We start from the raw sequence: 12,971 nt of genomic DNA on the forward strand, positions 1-12,971 counted from the left end.
ATACATGAGTCCGTAAGCGACTGTGGAGGCCAATTCTGTATCCACACATCCTTCCACAGTGGGGACATAGGTTTCCGGGCGGGAGTTGATCACGGTGAGGGTTAGCCAAGCGTGCCTTTCTCTTAGCGTGTTTCTCCCTTTCATTTTGAGTTTGAGTGTCTTCAAAACCCATTGCACCTTTGGTAAAGGCTGTTCTCCAACTGGAGCGCTCACAAGCCAGTGTTTCCCAATTGTCTGTGTTTATACTACATTTTTTTAGTCTTTGAACCTCTTTTGTTGACCACTATCATTACGCTTTCCATTTTTAAGTTTGGAATAGAATAGTTGCTTTGGAAGACAACTAAGGTTGACACATGTGATCGGAACTACAGCAGAGATGATTTAGCTCTTACTGTGATGTAGTTATTATGGGGAAAATAAGAGAGAGCTAAGGACCTCTGAGTTAAACTGGTACAAAAAAAGATTTAAGTTTGTAGGATTGATATAAACTCAGAGTATCTGCATTGTTCTGAGGTTTCTCCCCCTTGAGCCAGTTTTAGGGACAAAGGAGCACATTGTTTGCCATGCCACGAAACTTGGCCCATCCTGGACTTTCAGGGGTCCTTGGCCCACCGCAAGGTATATACCTGCACACAGGAGGGTCTTTGCTTTTGTGAAACGTAGGTGATAACAACTTTGCACAGCATGTCCTCTATTTTAAAGTAGTGTGTGGCATTGGGCTATGATAGGCATGGGAAACTTTCTGCCCTCCCAATGTTGCGGAACCACAACTTCCATCTGTCCCAGCAAACATGGCCATGCACAGGGATGATGGGAGCTGTAGTTCAGCAACAATGGAAGGGGCAAAGTTTCCCCACACCTGGACTATGGGAAAGCAGCTCTCATATTGTTATGTACTGAAGTTCTCACCATGGGCCAGCAGGGGGATACTGTAGATAGTTATGCAAATGAAGGATTGAAAGTGACGTTCAGTGATTGGATAGTTTTTATGCTAATGAAGGATCGAAAGTGACGTTCAGTGATTGGATAGTTTTAGAAAGTTGCTACAGTAATGTTGTACTGGAGCTCTATATAAGCAGGCTGACTGAGCCCTTCAGTCAGTTCTGTTCTGGCCTCTGAATAAACAAGAGCTGTTTGAAGAATCACTGTGTCGTCTGATATGTTCACCCACAACTTAACACGTATGACCAAGAAATGTAAGCATTAATAGGGCCTGTAAAATACCTAGAGGAGTACCCAAATGAACATGAGCATGTTACTGTCAAGGTTGTGTGTTGTTGTTGTTTTTGACAAAGTAGTAATACATACATAAGAATAAAAATGTGCACCCCGCCACCGAGACCATTCCATTGTAACTATTCAACCTCCCAAAATTTCAACACCTCTTGCGATGGTTTGACCCCTTTCCGTTTTAACAGTACAAATTCCACAAACACCCTCCATATCTCCTCAAGATCATTTTTCCTGCATATTCCCTGTCTTACCTTAATGGCACATGTTGATTTATCATTAATAGCTATATCCAACACCTTTTCATACCATTCTTCCATTTTATATTCTGCTTGCCCCTTCCACTTCCCAGCTATCATAATCCTTGCAGCTGCCAATAAATTTGTGAGCAAGTCCTTCATACCCTGCGAACCTTCCACCCCATCGTAAATTGATAATAATGCTACCTCTGGACTTTTGGTCAGCTTTAACCCAGTGATTTCTGTTATCTCCACTTTCAGTGTTAAGGTTTCTGAATGGCCAGAAGGTGTTCTCACCAAAAATGTGACTGGATGCAGGGTGAGCAAGCACCCAAAGTCTCCCAAAGTCTCAGCTCAACCTGAATGGTGCTTGAGCATTCATCTTCCCCCCTTGGTCGTCCATTGTTTACATTTTCACCTCCTTCGTTTTCAACAAAGCACACTCTAGCAAGGTGCAAACATTTTGCTGATATAAGTTTTCCTCAGATCAGTCAACAACGGTTCTTTCTACACAAGGGAGCCGCAATTGATTCTGATTCACACAAACTACAGGTTCCACTTATCGACCGGTGTGCAGTATAAATGAGAATCAGCGTTCTCTAGCAGGGTACATTTCTTTATTATTGGATCTGTGAGCTGTAAAGAGAGTGATTTATTTCTTATTCCTCCCAACAGCCTCTGCTCAGGTTTCGATGCCACAAAAAACAGCACCTAGAGGGTGCCACGGTGAATGTCAGTGCCTGTCATTTTATCTTGACAATGAAATCTACATTTTTTACAAGTCCCTTGACTTCCATTCACTCGCTATTAATAAGCAGTCATCAGGCACAGCAGCTGGTAGTTTTTGTTCCCCCATGATTGCGTTCAAGTGATAAATTGTTTAACCTTGATGGAACCTAGAATGTGTCGGCTGCACATGAAATAATAAATTAATGAGTTTCATTTCTTCAATTAATGTTGGTTATTGCTTCAGTGGTGTCCTTAGGTACAGCTTTACCTCTTTCTCTGGCGGCTATTGCCAGGTTTACATGGATATTCTGTGCAGCGCACTTGATAGCAAATGAAGGACTGTGCATTGGACATTATGCCCAGAGAAAAACTGAGCCAGAAAAAGCAGAGGGGGAGAGAATTGCCTTTAAAACGGCATTGAGCGCAAGACCTAGCCAAAGTCACATTCCACTGACACTGAAGGGAATCTTTTCTTTCCTTATGAACCAGCATGGATGCCTTTGCTTTTTATATTGAAAAAATGTCACCTTTTAATCATGGGGGACATTCCTTGATATCACATGTGATGCCAACAGGGATTTTTCCCCATTCAGAGTTGCATTCTTCTTGTAGAGTTATGAAAACCCTATGCGGACAAACAGGCAAGCCTAGTGGGGCATAATCATCCCTGGGCATAAAACCTAGGGAAGGGCAGATCTGGGGAGTTATGTTGCTGTAGATGTCAAAAAAGACCACAAGAGCCCAATAAACCAAAAAGTGTAAGATAAACCCCTTCACATAATCACCGTGGGTGGGAACAGGAAGTCTGAGAAATAATTTACAGCAGGGGACATTTTACTGTCTGCCTGACCAAAATTATGGGAGTTATATTGAGATGGAGGGGGAAAGCAGAGAGACGACCAAAGGAGAAATCTTGTAATAAGAGATATCAAGGAAGCTTTCTGGGCTCCAGACATGTGCTTTGGGGATTCACCTCAAAGGACAGGTGCTACTCACCTCTTCTCCTACTAGGAATTTAAATGTGAATTTATCTAAACCACTTTTCAAAACAATAGGTGACCAAAAGATGCCTAGCCTTCAAAATTCACACTTCCCCGACTTTTGCAGTGCAAGTAATGCGTACAAAAATGCATTTACTAAAGTTGCTTAGAAATGTATATATCAGCAGACAAAAGTGCCTTGTATTAGAGAAAATTGCTTTGCAAAAATGTGTATGTTAGAAATGTATATGTGTATGTTGGAAATTTGCACTGAAATGTTGATGAATTTTCATGAGGATTTCTAAAAATAAAATAAAAATCAGATTATATGAAAATATGGAGAACTGAAGAATGGCAAGATGAGAAACTGAGATGAAGTGGACTGATTCGCCCAAATCTATCTACCACCCACTTCTATACCTCTAAAATTACAGCTTTCTTCAACTTGGAGCTCAACTGGGACCACACCTGATGGCACAAAGCTGTCAGAAGGAGCAACAGATTAAGGAGAACTGCAAACATCCTGTGTGTCAAAAGAAATGTGCAGTCGTGTAATGTGAAAGGACCAGGTTGGGGGTGCATACCCATACAAATATGCCCACGCATTGAGATCAGCCTCCAAGGCCCTGCTTGTGTGTCCTTGGCAGCCATGAATCATAGAATCATAGAATCATAGAGTTGGAAGAGACCACAAGGGCCATCGAGTCCAACCCCCTGCCAAGCAGGAAACACCATCAGAGCACTACTGGCATATGGTTGTCAAGCCTCTGCTTAAAGACCTCCAAAGAAGGAGACTCCACCACACTCCTTGGCAGCAAATTCCACTGTCGAACAGCTCTTACTGTCAGGAAGTTCTTCCTAATGTTTAGGTGGAATCTTCTTTCTTGTAGTTTGGAACCATTGCTCCGTGTCCGCTTCTCTGGAGCAGCAGAAAACAACCTTTCTCCCTCCTCTATGTGACATCCTTTTTATATATTTGAACATGGCTATCATATCACCCCTTAACCTCCTCTTCTCCAGGCTAAACATGCCCAGCTCCCTTAGCCGTTCCTCATAAGGCATCGTTTCCAGGCCTTTGACCATTTTGGTTGCCCTCCTCTGGACACGTTCCAGTTTGTCAGTGTCCTTCTTGAACTGTGGTGCCCAGAACTGGACACAGTACTCCAGGTGAGGTCTGACCAGAGCAGAATACAGTGGCACTATTACTTCCCTTGATCTAGATGCTATACTCCTATTGATGCAGCCCAGAATTGCATTGGCTTTTTTAGCTGCCATGTCACACTGTTGGCTCATGTCAAGTTTGTGGTCAACCAAGACTCCTAGATCCTTTTCACATGTACTGCTCTCAAGCCAGGTGTCACCCATCTTGTATTTGTGCCTCTCATTTTTTTTTGCCCAAGTGCAATACTTTACATTTCTCCCTGTTAAAATTCATCTTGTTTGTTTTGGCCCAGTTCTCTAATCTGTCAAGGTCGTTTTGAAGTGTGATCCTGTCCTCTGGGGTGTTAGCCACCCCTCCCAGTTTGGTGTCATCTGCAAATTTGATCAGGATGCCCTTGAGTCCATCATCCAAGTCGTTGATAAAGATGTTGAATAAGACCGGGCCCAAGACAGAACCCTGTGGCACCCCACTAGTCACTCTTCTCCAGGATGAAGAGGAACCATTGATGAGCACCCTTTGGGTTCGGTCAGTCAGCCAGTTACAAATCCACTGAGTGGTAGCATAGTCAAGACCGCATTTTACCAGCTTCTTTACAAGAATATCATGGGGCACCTTGTCAAATGCCTTGCTGAGATCAAGGTAGGCTACATCCACTGCGTTCCCTTCATCTACCAGGCTTTTAATTCTGTCAAAAAACGAGATCAGGTTAGTCTGACATGACTTATTTTTCAGAAATCCATGCTGACTATTGGTGATCACAGCATTCCTTTCTAGGTGCTCACAGACTGTTTGCTTAATCATCTGCTCCAGAATCTTCCCTGGTATTGATGTCAGACTGACTGGGCGGTAATTATTTGGGTCCTCTCTTTTCCCCTTTTTGAAAATAGGGACATTTGCCCTCCTCCAGTCTGTCGGGACTTTGCCTGTTCTCCAGGAATTCTCAAAGATGACTGCCAGTGGTTCTGAGATCACATCTGCCGGTTCTTTTAATACTCTTGGATGCAGTTCATCTGGCCCTGGAGACTTGAATACATCTAGACTAGCCAAGTATTCTTGTACTATCTCCTTAGTTATTCTGGGCTGTGTTTCCTCTGCTGAATCATTTGCTCCAAATTCTTCAGGTCGGGCATTGTTTTCTTTATCGGAGAAGACTGAGGCAAAGAAGGCATTGAGGAGTTCAGCCCTTTCTGTGTCCCTTGTTTGCATTTCACCATCTTCTCCTCTGAGTGTCCCCACTGTTTCTTTGTTCTTCCTTTTGCTACGAACATACCCATAAAAGCCTTTTTTGTTGCTTTTGAGTGTCAGGGCCTTCTTGGCTGTGGCCCCACACTTATGGAATACCCCATCAATTCAGAACTTCAAGAGGGATTTAAAGACCCATTTGTTTTGAGCTGCCTTCCCTTAGGGGTGCAATGTTTTGTATCAGTTTTATGCAATTTTAAAACTGCTTTTGATGTCCTGTGCTGGGCCATTATTGCTGCTGAAGATTCATAGTTGTCATAATTTTACTGTTTTGTTATGTTTTTGGCATTCTGATATGCACTTGTTCTGTTTTCTATTCTGGAAGTCACTTTCCGAGGACACAGCCTTAAAAGGCAGCCAGCCTAAAACTATTTCAAATAAATAATAAAAAAAGAGAAACTTGAGCTATGAGAAATGAATATGCCTTCTAACAGCTAAATTATACACATGCCGAGAGTGGAGGTGACCTTTAATTCTGAGTGGCGCCCATCCCTTGGCATAGATTGTGTTTTGTTTTGCTTGCTTGCTTGCAACATTTCCTATACCACCAACACTAAGGGGGGGGGGGTACTATGGTGTTGAGCAGCACGAAAATCAACAATAAAATCACATTCATAAAACAAGTACAACACATGACGCTTCCGTAGATCAGCTTAATACATCAGTGTAGCTGGATCAGCCCTTGGGGTGATGCTATGCTGATTTGGGAACAGTGGCTACAGTGCAATCTAATATAGAGATGTGTGACAAGTTACCAAGGGACTTCCAAACTTGTCTCAGTTGCTGCCCCTTAACAGTCATGTTATCTGCAATTAGCACAGAGATGGCCATCCAAATGTCGGGACCCCTGCTCCCTTTAGTCCCAGCCAGCACAGTGAGGAAATGGCTCAAACAGGAGGGCCGGCCCTAGGGTTAGCCAGGACAAGCTTCATCCATTTAAGAACAGTGTCAATCAACATCTGATGATCTCCTTCTATTGGTCAACAATAGAAAGTGTCCTTTCATACTGCACCACGGTGTGGTATGCTGGTTTGACATCAACTGATAGGAAGTGCCTACAGAGGGTGGTGAATACAGCACAAGATATTATGGGCTGTCCCATGAATCTGTTGGATGAAATAGCGGAAGAACGTTGCCCCAGGAGAGTGAGGAAAATTCTCAGGGATGATTCACACCTTGGCCGGCACTTTCTTGATCTCCTGCCCTCAGGCAGAAGATACAGAAGCATGATTAGTCGCACCAACAGGGTAAAGAACAGCTTCTATCTGTGAGCTGTTAGGCTGCTGAATGAAAAGATAACAACAGGGCAACTGACTTTCGGGTTTGGTGGGTGTGCTTCAGTAAACGAGGGGAATTAAGACTAAGAGAGCTGAGTGGGGGGTGCTCGTGTAATCTCACTGTATACAAGCTGTACAAGTGACAATAAAGTATTTCAATTTCAATGTAGGCATGCCAGACTGCTGTTAAAACCATGGGAGTAGAGCCCTATGAAGCAGTTGAGCCTGGTGGTCATTGCGAATGGTGGCTGGGAGGCTTATGACTGGATTGTGGTGGTGGGACACAGAAGAGCAGTCTGGAAGGGAAGAGCTGGGAGGTGGTAGAAGCAGGGGGTTTGGGTGATCAAGAGGGGTCAGGAGGGCCTTCCAGGACAGGGTTAGAGGCTGAGACTCACGGTGTGAGCGCAGACTCAGACAGAGAAGAGTCCCAGTCCTCCTGCTGCCCACCCTTTGACACCCCACTGGAGGAGAGTCCTGCATGTTGCTAAGCAACAGGACAGGCAGGCCCAGAGGAGGAGCCACCCCCTAGATGCAGCCTTCGTCTGCTTGGGACGGATCCAGAGTGAAAGGCTAGAGGGGGAACGGTGGAGCTTGTGGTCAGTTTCTTTCTTTTTTAATATATATTTTTAATTATTTTCATTAATAAAACATATAACAACATTACAATAATCAATCAAATGCATTTGCTCTGCTGAGCTCGTGACTTCCCTCCCTCCCTCCAACTGGTTTTCTGTTTCCTCATAAGTTATACACGCCTTTCTAATGTCAGTTTCTGCCCTTTAATACATATCGAATCCTTCTCTTGTTTATGGTCAGATACTAATTATTACCCTATGTTGCAGGATTTATGTCAGTCCTGCTAGTGTCTTCAAGTTTTTACAATAATCTCTTAAATACTCAATAAATTTACTCCAATCTCTCTGGAATTTCTGATCGCCTTGGTTGCGAATCCTCACAGTCATTTTGACCAATTCTGCAAATTCCATCATCTTCATCTGCCACTCCTCAGTCGTTGCTAATTCTTGTAACTTCCATCTTTGGGCTAACAAAATTCTTGCCGCAGTGGTAGCATACATAAATAGTCTTTGGTCTACTTTAGCAAGCTCTTTTCCCATTAACCCAAGCAGAAATGCTTCTGGGTTTTTTTGGGGGGAGGTATATTTTAACATTGCTTGTGGTCAGTTTAAGCAACGTCTCAGCTGGATTGAGAAGAAGCAGAGGACTCTGTTGTGTTGTTATTTTCCGTTAATAAAAAGCTAATTGCCTCCCGTGTGTGCGCCTGCCCTGTGGTTGACCTGCCTCACTTCTCAGCTCCTTGACATACTGAGACTAAGGGGAGGAAGCTGTCATGCAGTACCACCCCCTAGACTGACTGTAAGTAAGAAGGAAAGCAAGGTGGGGTTGGATAATATCTGGCTGAGGTTGGTGGGGCAGTGCCCCATTTGTCTTCATGAACCATCCTCCACTGCTCTTAAAGATTGGCCACCCTCTCTGGCTTTATTTATCTTTCCTTCCGCATGACAGAACAACTTGCCGACTGCCTCATCTCATTCACAGGCCAATAGTCTTGCGTGCCGGTAAACAAATGTTGCTTTCTGCCCCTCGGGAGCCAAAGACACAGGGCCCTCATGATTATGGCTCTCACTTAACAAGAGGCATCACTGAGCCAGCAAATGAAAGACAGGAAAGCGGAGGGAGTCGCTGGGACTCGAGGGAGTTGATCCTTCATCTCAGGGAGGCGCTGAAAAGGACAGCTGGATCTTGCTGCTGCTTGACTCAGCGCTCTTGACAGCTGCATCTCATTTGCAATCAAGTCCTCCCTTATATGGAAAGGGCAGGCTGTCTGTCACTGGCAAGAGGCGTTCGGAGGGGAAGCTACCTGGATGGAGAGCAGCTGAGCCACAATGGAACTCCAAAAGCATCACAGACCCAGTAAAAAACAACAACAATACACCCAAATCCTACAGCTTCTTAAACACCGAGTTAAAATATATGGTAGTTAGAGAAAATCAGGACAGAAGCAAACTCAGATGTGACCAATCTGACAAAATTCCCTTTATGAGTTTTGGCAGCAAACAAGGGAACTCCAGCAACTGTTTCTGTTATTATTTTGTCAGTTGATAAGTAAGCCAGATGCTACAGAGAAGTCCTTCCTATGAATTTTAGTAGAATAGAAATGAATTTAGGGAGGTTTTTAGTGTTTGATGTTTTATTGTGCTTTTAATTCTGTTGGGAGCGGCCCAGAGTGGCTGGGGAAACCCAGCCAGATGGGCAGGGTATAAATAAATTCTGATGATGATGATGATGATGAATTATCTATTTTGCTCAATTCTGAAAAACTTGCATACAAAAAGAACACATGTTCTGTGCTCTATCCCCATGGGGGCAGGTCTGTTCATTAATATACGGTATTACATCACCTTGCCAACAAAGGTCTGTATAGTTAAAGCTATGGTTTTCCCAGTAGTGATGTATGGAAGTGAGAGCTGGACCATAAAGAAGGCTGCTCGCTGAAGAATTGATGCTTTTGAATTATGGTGCTGGAGGAGACTCTTGAGAGTCCCATAGACTGCAGGAAGATCAAACCTATCCATTCTTAAGGAAATCAGCCCTGAATGCTCACTGGAAGGACAGATCCTGAAGCTGAGGCTCCAATACTTTGGGCACCTCATGAGAAGAGAAGACTCCCTGGAAAAGACCCTGATGTTGGGAAAGATGGAGGGCACAAGGAGAAGGGGACGACAGAGGACGAGATGGTTGGACAGTGTTCTTGAAGCTACCAGCATGAGTTTGACCAAACTGCGGGAGGCAGTGGAAGACAGGAGTGCCTGGCGTGCTCTGGTCCATGGGGTCACGAAGAGTTGGACACGACTAAACAACTAAACAACAACAACATTCTAAATGAAAGGAGAAAGCCACTGTATGCTCACCCTTCTTCTTTTTTTTACACCTGATGCATCATGGCTTAACCAAAGCCCAGGTTCTTGGAGGTCCAGGAGTTCAGAGTGTCTTCTTCTCTGTTTGGCTGAACCTTAATGATGAGCTTCTGTGGCAGAGATGGGGAACCTATAGCCCTCCAGGTGTTATGGACTCCAAATTCCATGAGTGCTGGCCAGCATGGTAAATGGCCAGGAATGATGGGAGTTATAATTCAGCCACATCTGGGCGGCCACAGGTTCCCCATCTCTTTCTATTAAATAATAAAAAAAGAATTCTTCCTTTAGTTAGATTCCACTCAACATTCACAGATACTTTCCTTAATAGTTTAAAAAAACCCTAAACAAATATATAAAAGAAAGGTGATGTTGTGGAAGGGTTGTAGATTCAGTATGAGAGATACACAAACTCCTAAAGCCTTTGAGACATCCTGCTTTTCTCATAAGAATATGCACTGCCCAGTGGAGCACCAGGGCTAAAACTCTAAACAGGAGATATCAGATCCTGGCCTGGACGCCATTTTCCTTATATCTCTGATGTACCTGGACACAAGGTATTGTCCTGCTGTTTGTTTAGATGATGTCGGTGATTGATGTCTGCATAAACACCCTGTTCATGCAAGCAATCTCCTACTCATGTGAGTAGTTCAGCATCTGAACTGCAAACTCATAGCTCCCATTGAGCGGCTAAATTGCAAGCTGTGGTTTTCCTGTTCCTGGAAGAGGAGGAGAGATTTTGCTTTAGTAGCAGCCAAACTAGACAATACGTGAAATAAATTCACGCAGGTCTGAGCCATGCCTCAGCTGCTTCTCACAAAATGCTGGATTTGGCACTTGTACCCTACTGGGGAAGAAGCTAATGGAGACCAATGGCAAAGTAGTACAGGATTCTGGGAGGATATGTCATAACTGTTAACTAGGGCTGGACTATATCTGTTTTTCAACATTGTGATATATCACTAGCTAAACATTGCAATATAATTCTAAATTCCATTGTTCTACCTGGACACTGAGGTCCAGTGCCGAGGGCCTTCTGGTGGTTCCCTCACTGCGAGAAGCCAAGTTACAGGGAACCAGGCAGAGGGCCTTCTCGGTAGTGGCACCCACCCTGTGGAACACGCTCCCACCAGATGTCAAAGAGAACAACTACTACCAGACTTTTAGAAGACATCTGAAGGCACAATATATTGCCAAGTCAAAAATTAGGAAACCAATATCATGATAGGGACTTAAAACCAGTTTGGGACGATATATCTCCCAGCTTCACCCCACATCATGATTCGAGATATCTTGCCAGGTCAAAAACTATGAAACTGATATCACAATGTGAATTTCAATTTTTTTTATAAGATATTTTATTAGCATTTTCCATTTTTTACAAACAATAAAAAGAAAAAAATTAAAAATTAAAAATTATTAAAAAGACACATAACGTTCAAAACTTATTTTTGAATAACATCTTTCACTGACCTCCTCATACCTCCCCTTCTTGTATTCCAGTTCAAATTGTTTATCCAGCAAATCCTTATCTCCCAACATTACAATTAAACCCCTTATTTTCTAACCATCCTCTTATATTATTATATCTTAAGCTCTTAATTATTTACCAAGAAAAAAGGGACCATTTTTTCATAATCTTATTACCATTACAGCTAGAAACCAATTAATTTCAATCCTGCATCATTCAACATTCATTAATATTACAGTATTTTTGTAGATAATCCTTGAATTTCTTCCATTCTTCTTCTGCCGACTCTTCTCCCTGGTCACGGATTCTGCCAGTCATTTCTGCCAATCACAATGTGAATTTCAAACTGGTTTTGGACAATATATTGATATATTGCCCAGCCCTACAGTTAACCATCTTAAGCCTCTGGAGTGTTGAGATCTCCATTGTTGGAGGCAGTGCAACTCTTGCTGGGAAGGACAAGTGAGGAGAGGGCAGTTGCACTCAGAAATGGCTTGCAGGCTCCCAATAAGCAGCTAGCTGGCAAATGTAAGAACAGGACACTTGTCTAGATGGACCTTTGGCCTCATTCAGCTGGGCTTTTCCTATGCTCTTAGATACAGATGTAAAGGTAAAGGACCCCTGGACGGCTAAGTCCAGTCAAAGGAGACTATGGGGTTGTGGCGCTCATCTCACTTTCAGGCTGAGGGAGCCAGCATTTGTCCACAGACAGCTTTCTGAGTCATCTGGCCAGCATGACTAAACCGCAACAGAACACTGTGACGGAAACCAGAGCGCACAGAACGGCTGTTTACCTTCCCACTGCAGAGGTACCTAATTATCTACTTGCACTGGTGTGCTTTGGAAATGATAGGTTGGCAGGAGCTGGGACAGAGCAATAGGAGCTCACTCCATCACAGGGATTCAAACTGCCAACCTTCTGATCAGCAAGCCCAAGAGGCTCAGTGGTTTAGACCGCAGCGCCACCCGCGTCCCTTTCTTGTATACAGCAGAGCATTGAAGCCTACAAGGAGAGAGAGAGAACTTCCCCCAACTATATAGTTAAACACAGTGGACGTAACTTTACAGAAATTCTTCAAAACCTATTACATTTTGCATCCTTGTTGCTGTTTTCTTCTCTCCTGCTCTATGAATAATACAACTCCATAAAAGAGTCCAGAAGGAAACTCTGAGCTTCTGTCTCACTAATATCCCTCCAAGGACTAAACTGGCTCACTCCAAATCCCTCATAATGCAGCTTTCCCACAAAGTGTAGCAACACTGTAATATGCAACTCTCCCCATTTATTTTCTTATTTATGTCGTTCACCTTCACGAGCAGCCGAAGTCTAGCAAGAAAACATTATTCTTCCTGTTCCAGAGATGAAGCTCTGCGGGGCAGCCAGCTTGTACATTCAAAACATTCTGGCACTTTCCAAGCCTTGGCAATATTTGCTTCTCATTAACAATACAACAGCGTTATAATTAAAGGGTACATTTCACTCCACAGGCCATACTGTGCTGTACCCGAAGTTAGCTACCTAGGATTTGCCGAGGTTATGAAACAACCAGGAAAACACAGACGGGAAGATGATGGGAAACCAAAGGATAAGAGGCAAAATGACTTTGAATGAAGTTTTTAAAGCTTTATCTCAGTTGCCATGGCAATTTTGCAGAGGGAATCCAGAGGTTTTTGAAAGGCCATAGAACATGGTAAATTATTTCTCACA

Source organism: Podarcis filfolensis (assembly GCF_964270895.1).
Source record: "Podarcis filfolensis genome assembly, chromosome: 9".
NCBI lineage: Eukaryota > Metazoa > Chordata > Lepidosauria > Squamata > Lacertidae > Podarcis > Podarcis filfolensis.